Source organism: Tenebrio molitor, chromosome 5 (assembly GCF_963966145.1).
Source record: "Tenebrio molitor chromosome 5, icTenMoli1.1, whole genome shotgun sequence".
Classification (NCBI taxonomy): Eukaryota; Metazoa; Arthropoda; class Insecta; order Coleoptera; family Tenebrionidae; genus Tenebrio; species Tenebrio molitor.
In genome coordinates, this window is record NC_091050.1 from 15453773 (window position 1) to 15465973 (window position 12201).

At 36.1% G+C, this 12201-nt stretch overlaps 1 protein-coding gene across 4 annotated transcripts in view; it reads left to right on the forward strand.

Annotated features, from left to right (window-relative positions):
* ko (Stork-head domain-containing protein knockout) overlaps positions 1-12201 on the forward strand; it is a 31746-nt gene that overhangs the window by 3094 nt on the left and 16451 nt on the right. Inside the window, exons 1-2 of one of the 4 annotated variants that reach the window (XM_069047043.1) lie at positions 4918-5052; positions 5114-5350. The exons of the other annotated variants lie outside the window; for them this stretch is intronic. The gene's annotated coding sequence lies outside the window, so the exon portion shown is untranslated. Of the gene's footprint in view, positions 1-4917; positions 5053-5113; positions 5351-12201 lie in introns of those variants that run through there. 4 annotated transcript variants of the gene reach the window in all.

The following is a 12201-nucleotide window of genomic DNA, read 5'->3' on the forward strand; positions in this document are numbered from 1 at the left end:
ACGTGGAATTCGCGATTGATAATTAATTATTCAAGAAACATGATGGTGTGCAGAACTCGTTGTTGCTTAAGGTCAGACATATTTTGTAACGGAACTGGACCGATTAAGTGTTATTTTTAGTTTTCCCTCGTTTTTCCACGAGTGCGTGGTACATTTGCGCCGCCATTTTGTTTTGCAAATTTCTAGATAATTGGCGAGTGCTGCCATTCACGGGCGTGTTCCGCGGCACGTGCTCTAATAAAGCGTGATATCAAAGTCGCAAATTATCAGTTAAATACGTTAACAGGTTACGTTCCGTTAGTCGCGTGTGCGCGGGCCTTAAAAGCGGATCCTATTGACGGCGAAATTGGCAACGGGCCAATTTTCAAACTAATAAATAATTCATTGAACTCCACCAACTACTTTATGCATTGTGGAAATGGGCGACCTATCAAAATACGATCTACCCAACAGCACATAAAGATAACTCTTTTAAGACCCATTGTGAGCGACGAAATGTCGCAGCTATTGACGCCATACCAAATATATCGGGCCTTCAAATAAATATATATTTAGAGTAGGCGTAGGCGACATTCTAATTCTGTTAACAGTGTAAAGTAATTTTTGTAGGTAACCAATTATTCTCCGGAGTTACACAGGTTAGGTTAATAAGCTTTTTCCCATATTGTCATATTCCGTGGAGGGGGAATAGGGAGAATGCACTACAAAAATTAATAGTTATTTAAACATTAAGGGAGGTAACTAATATTTACCTGTCGAGGACAAGTTTGCCCCCGAGCGATAGCGAGGGGTAGCAATAGAGTCCGAGACTGGTTAAATTAGTTACCTCCCGAATTGTTTATAATATTTTTTCCACTCTCAAAGTTATTTTGAACTGCATACTTTCTTTTTGATGAATTTATTTGAAATATTTGAATAAAATATTAGTATGTCTGTTGCCGGTTGCTACGACTTTCATCACACAAAACGTCAATATTAAAAGCGTCGTGTCAAAAGTTTGTAAAATGAATTTGAACAAAATTAAAAGAGAAATGGAAGTTGCTGAGGCTGCAAACGCTTCATGTTCCTTCCCCCTGCCACAGAAATCGAATAAACGTTACCATAAGGCATATTAGTGTTTTGTTTGGTTTAATTTTTGTCACTTATTTCCCCGAGGGAGGTAAGTGGTTACTTACATCCCGTCGTTAATAGTAACCAACGGTAGGTCAAAAAAGTTGTACCTACATCCACCAAATCAATGTCATAACAACGTACTTACCATGTAGAGAGTGGAAAAAAATATTTTCTAACCTAATTTTATTTCGTTAAAATGTCAGACGTTTCTTGTGTCATTTTCTACGCTGGAAAAATGTTGCAAACAATTGAATTTCCATAGGTTGCTCTAAATATAAATTTATTTGAAGGCCCGTTATAATTTGTACGACGAAAAAACAATAACATTAATTTTTTGTATCAGCGTCAAGGACTGTTTGAACAAACGAATGAATTATTGTTGCGACTACAACAATACAACCTTTGAATAACTCGTGGACCGTTTAACATATCATAACCTCCTGTACAAACGTGGATTTGTACGAGTTCCGCATTGCGAAAAAAATTGCACGGTGAATATATGGGGCGGAGGAGACAATAGACGGCATAAAAGAATCTGCACACGTATATTTTACAATACAGACTAATCATATACAATCAATAAGTCAAACAAAGCATGGCAGATACTACTGTGGACTAATTCCCATCATCAAGACCAACATAAAACGTACAACAGAACCGCTGAAAGCAATTAATTTCGAAAAGAACCACATAAAAAATCAAAATGGGCTTGCAACGTGTTAATCGGTAATTAAAACTGTAACGAGGTGTGCGATCATTACTCGGGTCGTAGGCAACCGTTGCAATCTCACTGGTGCCCAATTTTTACGCGGATTAAGTACAGCGTGGACGTAAAACCACCGACAAGATCACTTCCGAGATTCGTCTCTGTCACTAATTGACTCGCAAATATTCACGTAATGCTCGTCGAATGGACGTTTGTTTTTCGATTATGCGTAAGAGAAAAATTCAATATTTGATATTTGCTCAACCTTCACGACAGCAGGACAATGCAGCGGCACACAGTGCCAATTACGTTGATCGTTTCCCAAGCGTTTGCTGGAACCGTGGCCTTTCATCAAGTCGTCAATGTGATCCCACATGTCTTCCATTGGGCTCAAATCAGGGGAATGTGAAGGCCAATACATTTATTCCTTATTTGGACAACGCATTGGGTCATTATCTTGCCAAACTGGCAACCTAGAAGCGTCGAGGTACTAAGTTTTTCTGCAAAGTGGCCTCGTACCCAATCTAATTTCTGATTGTTTTGGGACTGTTAATAAATGTTAACTCAATGCCAGCACTAAAATACGCCACGGAAAAATCGTCACTTTTCTGTAAATACCTAGTCACAGAAACGAAACTATTGCCGCTAAAACCGTTCTGATAATAAAATACTGTCCGTCTTGATGCGTTAACGTACATTCTAAAATTGCAAACGTTGGCAAATTCATTTTATTTTTGAAATTTTCTCAGCCAATACCTCAATGTGACAACTGGCAAATATAAGAGAAAATGAAAAGTTAAGTTTTATGGTGAACGCAAGTGCCAGTTGGTATCAGTGCTTAAAAAAATATAATTAAATTGAATCAAATATTCATTTCTAATTTTTTGCTAAACAAATTTCTTTCTTTTCCTTGCATTATATCAGGTGTTCATTTAAATTTCTCCTCAAAGTTGGCGTTGAAGAGTTGATTCTGAACGCACCACTCATCAGTCAGGGTAAAAACACACACAACGCAAAAAGTGAGGTTAAGCTTGTTTGACACGATGCTAAATTTTGTAGAAAATTTGTTAGAAAATGAGAGAGACCCCGATCAGGACTAATGAACGATCAGGATCATAGTCTGTCTTTGTCAGATCCTGATCGTTCATTGGTCCTCTCTCATTTACTACTAAATTTTCTCAAAAATTTAGTATCGTGTCAAACAAGCTTTAGACTTAAACAGCTGATTCGTAATCTGTAATCCGTGATGCGTTCACAATCGACTCTTGAACGCCTACTTTGAGGATAAATTTAAATGAACACCCGACATTACATTAAACACTTTGAATCGGTGACAATTAAACTGTCAGTTGTGCCAACCTGTATCGTCTTCAGGTACTACAGGGATATTTGTTGTTTGACCAACATAAATCAACAAGTAACAGATCTGTGATCTCTGAACAGACTTTTCACGTTGCATTTTATACATTTTTATTTTCAAACTGTTCTCTTCAGCGCCATCTCTATCCACGTTCGGCGTTTATTTGTCAGCCACCCACAGAGTCCAATCTTCCATCTATCACTCATCTTCACTTCATTCTTGCAGCGTAATTATATTGTGACGTTTAGTTTTCTAAAAATCTTTTGTGTACCTACTTTGTCAATTTCCATATCCTCCCACACAGTTGCATCACTATTCAAAGCTAATTTTATCTTATCTCGTGTTTGCACGCCATTTTTGACTTTCTTCGCTGTCAACCCAACAATTTATCAACTTGAAGCATAAATTAACATTTCACAACTTTTCCCCATTTCCATATCTATGGACAACACATTCTTCCTTCTTTAATTACCCTCGCAGAAATTAATTGCCGGCGAGATTTCTTTCCACTCTTCTATCTTAATTAAGCATAATGAACCGTTGCGTTATACCGAAAATTCCGACCACCTGAATTGTGCTGTTTTTGCTTTTTCTACAGCAATAAATAAAAACCCACATAATTGGTCATGTAGGTTTATTATCACCGTGATCGCACCTGTCATTCTATATTCTTAATTGCACCGGTACAAGTGGGCATCCTTGCGCGCACCTCGCCTTGAAAAACTGACCACTTCATCAATCGTCTTTTTGCGTTCCTTTTCTTCCTTTTCCCTTATTTGTCCGCTCCGAGTGCGACTTTCATAACGTACGAAAAACCGAGATTTGTTTTCCGTTTCACATTAACCTTCCCATCTTTGTACATGTTAAAACATCTAACCAAACAATTCTTTTACGACCACGTTGAGGTTAACGAGTCAAATGGATCTGCGCGTACAAGAAGTGACACTTCCATCGAGTAGGGAAAGGTGTTCAGTGTGTCACTAGAAACGACGTCATTCCAGTTTCACACATGTAAAAAATATATAAATTATACATAATTAAGCGTGGCTGGATTAAATTCGGAATTAGCTAAACGACGTAACTAGACAATGTGCATTGTTAACACGCTAAGACGGCTGTGACCTAGGTCAGTACCGAAAAAGTCGGTCGATTTTCCGGATGAATGAAAGCGTGTGAGTCCCACCCTGTAGATGGGTTGCCACGACCTATGGAAAAGGGAACGTCCGTGAGCGATCCTCCAATTAGTCCCGATTTCAATATTAATTGGGCGTGTAATAAGTTGCATAATATTTTAATTAGAAATAATTGATAATAATTGATCGCGGGATACCGTTAGATCGCATGCGATTTTTATCCGTCCGTGATTCCGCAACGTCTGAATTCGCCATTGCCCAAGAACAAACGAATCCCGCCGATACATAAAAAATGAATATTAAATATCAAAGATGAAACAATGAACGTCATTATTCCGAGATAGCATGCTCTTAGAAATCTTGCAAGAAAGTCATAGGTCACACCGCGAGATTTCTCTCCGTATACAGAGTAATTGCTGTTCAAAATAAGCTTTACGAGAAAAACGAGCGTCTCGCGATTAATCGTCGAAACCGCAAATCGCCTGTTACGCGAGCCGGCGACAAATCGCGGCGACATTTTGCAAGTCGCAGCGATTTGTCGCCGCCGCCGCCGAAATGGGCAAAACGCCGAGCGACTCCTCCGCTTTAGAAAGTAGGTTGACGATGGCGATTTCTTCGGAGATTTGTGGCCCAAGTGCGATTTTTTAATCGCCGACTCACCTTGGCCGGAGCGAGATGCGTTCGAAGATAGCCCCCGGAGCCGCTCCGGGCCGAGAGTTACGCAAGTGTTCCGGGAAACCGTAAGCGTTCGACCATTAAATCCGGATTTGTTGAGATCTTCTCAAGGTGTGGCCGTTTCAGGTCTCCTAGACAGTTTTAGACCACTCGGAGATAACATCCGCGAGTCTCACGACCCGGTGCAATTTGCAATTACTCTTGTTCTGAATCATCGCTCGGAGAGGCTCCGCCGGTCGAGACCTGGATTTTTCCACCGCGCGCGAATTCTTGGAGTGGCGGTTGTAAATTCGCGCTGGTCGAAAGTGATTGAGAATTTTTGCGACGAAATCGAAACGGATTTGGCGGAACGGTGTGATGCAGGTATGTTAATGCTGTCGTTTGAAATTCTGTAAAAATCGACGATCAATGAAAAAATCCGAAAGGTGTGGCACCTATTTATGAATTCAAACCAGATAAATTCCGCTGCCACCTCTTCTTAATCATATTTATCGTCGGTCAAAAGGTTTACGAGCACCGAGACTTGTTATTTACCGTTTTTATGCCTGTGTACTCGCGTGCGTTTTCAGAAATGTCGACTCGATGACGAAATTTACACAGTTTTGTGCTAATTCGCACGTTAAAAATGTATCTGAAAATATTGTTGTCCTACTTTTGATAAGCACTTTCAGTTTTGAAGGACTACATTTATGTTGACATTATCGAGCCCAAAACGATCTGAATAATGGAGGAAAGTTGTCAATTAAATATTCGCACGATTCAAGATTTTCGACAAGGTCGAAAGGTCGCCTCCAAAATTGCAGAAATATTATTAATTATTTACTGAAAATAAAATAAAATGCAGCCAGTTAGGATGACTTTTTTATTTTTATTTTGAAAAAGTCAAATTACCCTCCAATTGCGCTCTTGTATAGTTTATTATAATTATTCAATAACACGAAAATCAGAATTGTTTAATGCATTCAAAACATCCAAAATTTTAAAATACATACATATTAGGCATTCACGATGTTTTTGGGACCGAATTGGCTATGATTTTTTCTTTTCATGTTGGACTAACTGATTCAGTGATGCAACGGATGCAACCTTTTTTGTCTGTCAGTGTCTGTTCGACATTTTGTTGCCATCATTGTCAGATTCATTATTTTAATATGTACAGTTGCCTTCAAAAAAAAACGGGAAATGAAATTTGACCTAATGTGAATTGAAATTTAATTTGTCAATTTTTGTCAATTTGTGTCTGTTTGACAGTAGTATTTGTATTTGCAGAACTGATATTTCTGACACATTAGTGTAGTTTTTTAACCTAAATTCTAAAAGACCGTTTCAAACTATAAAAATTTAATAAAATTTGACAGAACTTTTTCTGACAGTTCCCGTTTTTTTTGAAGCCAACCGTATTCGTAAGAAAGTAAATGATTTATTAAGTTTGTAAAAATAATTTTAATTTCCGTCAAAGGAATAGTCAAAAATGCCAAAATAATTGTGTTACGACAAAAAATTTCCATTAAACGATGCTATGTACTTCCAATTTAAAAAGGACCGACCAGATTTAAGAGATCCGGCGACAATGTACCTATTCAAAAAATATAACCTTAAACTGAAAACAACCTAACCTAACACAAAAAGTGTCAATTTCCTTTAGGGAATCGCCGAGGTGCTGCCAACAAAATCACTAGATGGTCATAGCCAACTCGGTCCCAAAAAGATCGTGAATGCCTAATATGTGTGTAAAGTTGACTCAAGTTGCAAAAAACCACTTATCATTTGCAACAGCATTTTTTCATATTTGTGAACCAAATAAAGGCACAAAAAGGGACAATAAAATCATAATTTGGATTGAATATTTTCCATATAAATACAATTTTAAAGTAATTTCAAACGACTAATGCCATAAAAGTGCTGTTGAGTCAACTGTATATGACTTTTCAATTTGCCCAATTTGGGTCTAAATTAATTTAGGTACAAGTTATTAACTAGCAGGAACCACTGCATCTAAATGTTCATTAGCGTCTTAAAATTTTATTGATTTTCAATTTTATTTTTTTCTTATTTAAAAACTAACTATTTTTGGTACGAAATAAACAAAATAAAATTCTACAGTTGCTTCATTAGTTTTTTTGCCAGCTTTCCAAGTTTTGATAATTTTGCATATACATTTTTTATCTTCAAGCGGTCAAAAATCGCGCCTTTGTGTATCTCCATAGAGGCGGTTAAACTGTCTTTTTTTTCTGAGCGGAGTAGAAGTACGGTCGGTGGACAAATAAAACTGGGACACTTAAAATTTAATCTATGTAAATCAGACCATTGAATTGTCAATATATTTGTCAGTGTCTGTATAATATGTCATACCACCTATTTGTGATAAAGCCGTAATTAAACGATGCAAATTTGTAAATTTTGACTTAGGTGATTGTCATTTTTGTCCCAGTTTTATTTGTCCATCGACTGTACATACTTCAAGTCCTAGGAGTAGAAGTGTCCCACAGTTGGCTCGACTGGGTCAAATGTAAGGTCATTTGAAATATTTGTCACGATGTAATTATCAATTACACGAAATATTTAATTAATAAATTATCCCCATTAAGATAAAGCCTCTAAAGAAGCGAAATAACGAAATTGTTATCCAATATTTAACCGATTCGACTGTGGTTAAAAACGAGTCGCCCCTTGTGAGACTTGTGGGCGTGTCCATGGATGTCAGATCAGATGTCAAACAAATGTCAAAAATAGCGCAAGATTGTCCTTCAGTGGTAATAGGTAAACAGTTGTAAGTTGTAATCGGACGGCTCCAAAATTGATGCAGATCGCGGCAAACTCAATGTAGATCTAATCCGACCACAGTCCCGGGCGAAAAGTGTATGATTTATACGTACTTGCTCCTGATGCACAGTTTCTGGCTACATAGGTAAAATTTCTGAGTTCGCTAGAGGAAGAATTATAAATTATTATTGTAGGTTAGGTCTTACTTGTCACAAGTGTGACCACTTTCGATGTAATGAAATCACCAATTTGACAATGAGAGATATCGAAGATTTGGGCTCTGCTATCGTAGTAAAAGTTCAGGATACTAAAAATTACAAATCGCGATCATTCACCATTTTGGGAAAGTTTTACGTGGAAATTTGCAGAGAGTACATCGGATAGAATGGATAGCATTGTAGACTTTACTAATATTATCGAAACTTCAAGTACCAATAACAAGGGAAGTAGAAATTACTAGTAAAGAAAAATAAATAAGTGAGTTCATGTTCGATTTTTTTTTTGTGATACGCTTGAAGATAAAATAGTATATGTATATCATTCAGAGTAGAAGCTCTTTTTGTGCTTCGCCCAGTTTGTCGACCTCAACTGCGTTTCGGTCTTCAATCTCTGGGCTTAGCACAAAAAGAGACACTTCTACTCTTAATGATATATGTAATATACTATTTTATGTTATGGTAACTCGACTCGATTGTTTGCAAAGCATGTGGTGATGATTTTTTACGCACTGACCGCTTGTTTGTGGATAATAAATCTGGAGAATGTGGTGGTCAGTTGTGATTGTTTTCATTGGTTTTCAAATAATTCTAACATTAAGTGGAAAGTGGAAGTATAGTGGTGGTCGTTTCGTCTTTTGATATGATCACAAATTGAAAATAAAATAAAATGCAGCCATTTAGGACAAGGAAAACGTTTTTGGATATTTTGGATAATCATACTTCAATGGTACTCTCGTACAATTTATATAAATTAAAAAATTCAAAATTTAAAAATGTACTTTGAAAATTTTCAAAATTGTACTAAAAAATAATTTGCTTCGTTGTGGTTCCAAATAAATTTACAGATTATTATTAACTGCCAAGAACCGTATATTTTAGACAGTGAAGAATAAAATCCCATTAATGCAAATCACCCAAGTCTTAAAAACGTAATTTTTACATGCCTTTTTAAAATGTTGAATCAATTAAGATTTACATAAAAAATTGATCGTCAATAAAAAATGCTGTAGGGAAAAACTCGTCCTTGAAAGACGTCTGGTTTGCAAGAAAAAAGCAAAAAACTGTGTTAAACGTGGCTGCAAATGCAAAAACGTAGACGCGTATGAAACAAACGCGCAATTTTGCAGAATTTTGGTCATCCCTTTTCGCAGAAGCGGAGGTGACATATTTGACGTTTATCTTGCTAACCTTACAAACACTTACAAAGTTAAAGACAACATTTGGACGTAATTTATTATACTGGATGTTTTAATTCTTCCATAAAGGACTAAAACACGATCAGGATATTTTAGCAAAGTAATTTAGTTCACGTACGCTTCCTGTGTCTTCCAATAAATTGATGACTCTCTTAACCTTACATTTTGTAAAGCCTACATTTGGATACTGTTCCACGAGAAAACGAACTGTCATTGAAGTTCTTACGACACTCTCCATAGGCAAAATTTTGTTCCTTTTTCAACAATATTGAAATTTCTGCCGCTGTAGTCTATTTTTAGAGTATTTTCAAAAAATTTTCACCATTTTACGTTTCTAATAAAGCGCACCCAATTTTGACAGACTTTAAAGGTTGTACAAAATGTTGCTTGGCAATTAATCATCATCAATTGTTTCAAAAGGTAACTGCTCAAATACCTTCAAATTTTACATTAAATTTTTAACGACAAAATCTAATCTTTTCGTTGAATCAGACAAGTGATTTACTTAATTGTTTGTGTAGACCCCTATTTTTTAATGTTTAACAATCTAATAATAATCGCGCATAATTTTCGATAAAGGAAACATGTGTTAAAATTACATTTTTTAACTTGAGATAATTGTATTATTACTAATTAAACCTTTACGGTCTAAAATATCTGCATTTTAAATTTCATAAAAATCCGTTGGCAAATAACCGAGATACATATTAAGCTCAAAAGTCTTAGCTGAGACACTCTGTATACTATATCCCCAAAAGTTCACGAGCCTCGGAAATTTTATTATTTTCAATTTTTGACAATTATTTTATTTTAGTAAAAAAAATGGTTGGACTGAAGAAATAACCAAATAGATTTCTAATAAGAAATTAAACATTTGTTTTACTAATTTTCCTAAAATCTTTCCAAATTTTGGTAATTTTGTGAAATTTTTGTGTGTTATGAATGTTATGAATTATGATAGTTCGACAGTAAAGTTTGCAAAGCTTGCATCAAATTTCTATCATGATTTTAGCGCACTTTCAAAATTTTTCTGTAAGTAATAAGACTAATAAGTGTGGAGAGTGTAGTATGTAGTCAATTCTACTATCCACTTCTTTGGTATATACAGGGTGTTTCTGAAATACGTGTGTTAATTAGTGAAAGAACTCGCCAATTTATGAAACTTTTCTCTATAACGTTTTGTAAAATTCGTAAAAGTATTCCAAGATTTTTTGCCCCACAATTTTTACCAAATGAGTCGTTTTGTGTGATTAACTGGTTTCTACTGGGTGCCCCAAAATTCGCGGAACAACGTAGTATTACGTTGTTAAGTAGTCATTAAGAAATCAGGTAAAAATGTTTAAAAAAATCAATCTTCTTTTTTGTAGAAGATATGGACCTATTTGTTACACTAAATGTGGCAACATTTAAAAACATTCTATGCATCCCAATAGTCTGCGAATATTTTATTTTTGTTGTATCCATGGAAATGAGAGGGAAAAATCAAAACCGTGTTGCCGTATGCTATTTGAGGTAAAACGAACATAAAAGTACTACTTGGAAATGCTGGAAATAATGGAGAAAATAATTGCAAACCTGATCACAATCGTTCAAAATTATTAGCCCACTGGATCGTAAAAGACAAATGGTCAAAATCCTTTTTATTATTTAAAATAAATGAAATCAAAGCTGCACTTTTGGGCCCCCATATCTTCAAATCTAAGAGGTATAGAATTTTTTAATTATTTTTCTCGTTATTTTCTGACATGAATTGACATTACCTCATTGAGTTTTTCCGCGAATTTTGGTGCACCCAGTATTTTTTGTAACCATGATCATCTAAATTTTGATTATTAATTTTTTTCTATAACAATGGAACTTTTTAACAAAGCTCTGTTTCTATCACAACAGAAAATTTTCGCCCTTACCCATATAGGCGGGTATACACTTTGATGGTTAATTTCTTCCAAATTTTAAATCAATTTGTATTGCTTTTTCGTAAAAATGTTATAGAGAAAAGTTCCATGATTTGGCGCGTTCTTCCACTGGTTAAAATTAACACACGTATTTCAGAAACACCCTGTATTCACTGCAAAATTTTTGTCAAGGTTAAAAGATGGAAGAAAAACTTCTAGAATTGTAAAAACATAATTATTATAGATGGGAAATTAAAATAAAATTACCGAAAAAAGCCTAATAGTGCAATTCCGATATGCAAAATAAAGTGTGGCCTGAAGCGCAACGTTTGTTAATTTATTTAAATGAAATTCAGACACAAATAATTAATTTCTAACTCATGCGAAGATGAATGTAGAAAAAAAAAACAAGTTTTTGCGAGTGCGTCGCAGATGAACCGAAAGAAGAAAGATAAATCTTTACGGAATTGTAAAAAAATCAAGTGAAAACGGAATTTACACCAACAAGTAAATTGTACAGGAAACGAGCAAAAAGAACTCGATTAGATTAAAAGTGAAAATGTGCTTGAGCGAAGATGCATTACGAAATGAAACTTTTAATCGAACACGTTTACGAGCAGCGTTGTCAAAAAACGCAAAAAACACGATAAGAACAGAAAGCTGAAGACGAGTGCTTCGAACTCGCCCGTTTCTCTGGGTCAATGGGAAACTTCGCGGCGGTCTCCCAATCGGTCAGTTCGCTTCCCCGAACTCTCCCACCGCCATTTTGGGGAATTAAAAACGAGCGAAAAACCACGATTCGCCGTTATAACGGACCGGCGGGATTTGTTTCGCCAAATGAACGCCGATTAGCTCCGGCCAAAATCCACACAAAATCGATCAAACCCCCATAACGCCACACGCGTCGAGACGAAACTAGTGGTCCGAGAGGTTGCGAGCACGCCGGGTCAAATCGGACCCAAGACGGTAAATTAATTGTGCGCCGTACGGAACTGCAACTTCCGTTACAACGCAAATATTTACATTTTTAACGAGACCGGAGTGGAATGTCTTTGTTGCTCAATTGTGTACGCAACGGTTGAGAAAAAATAACAAATCGGAGCGAAACTGGAGTGGTTTTCCGAAATTCGGTCCACTTTTCC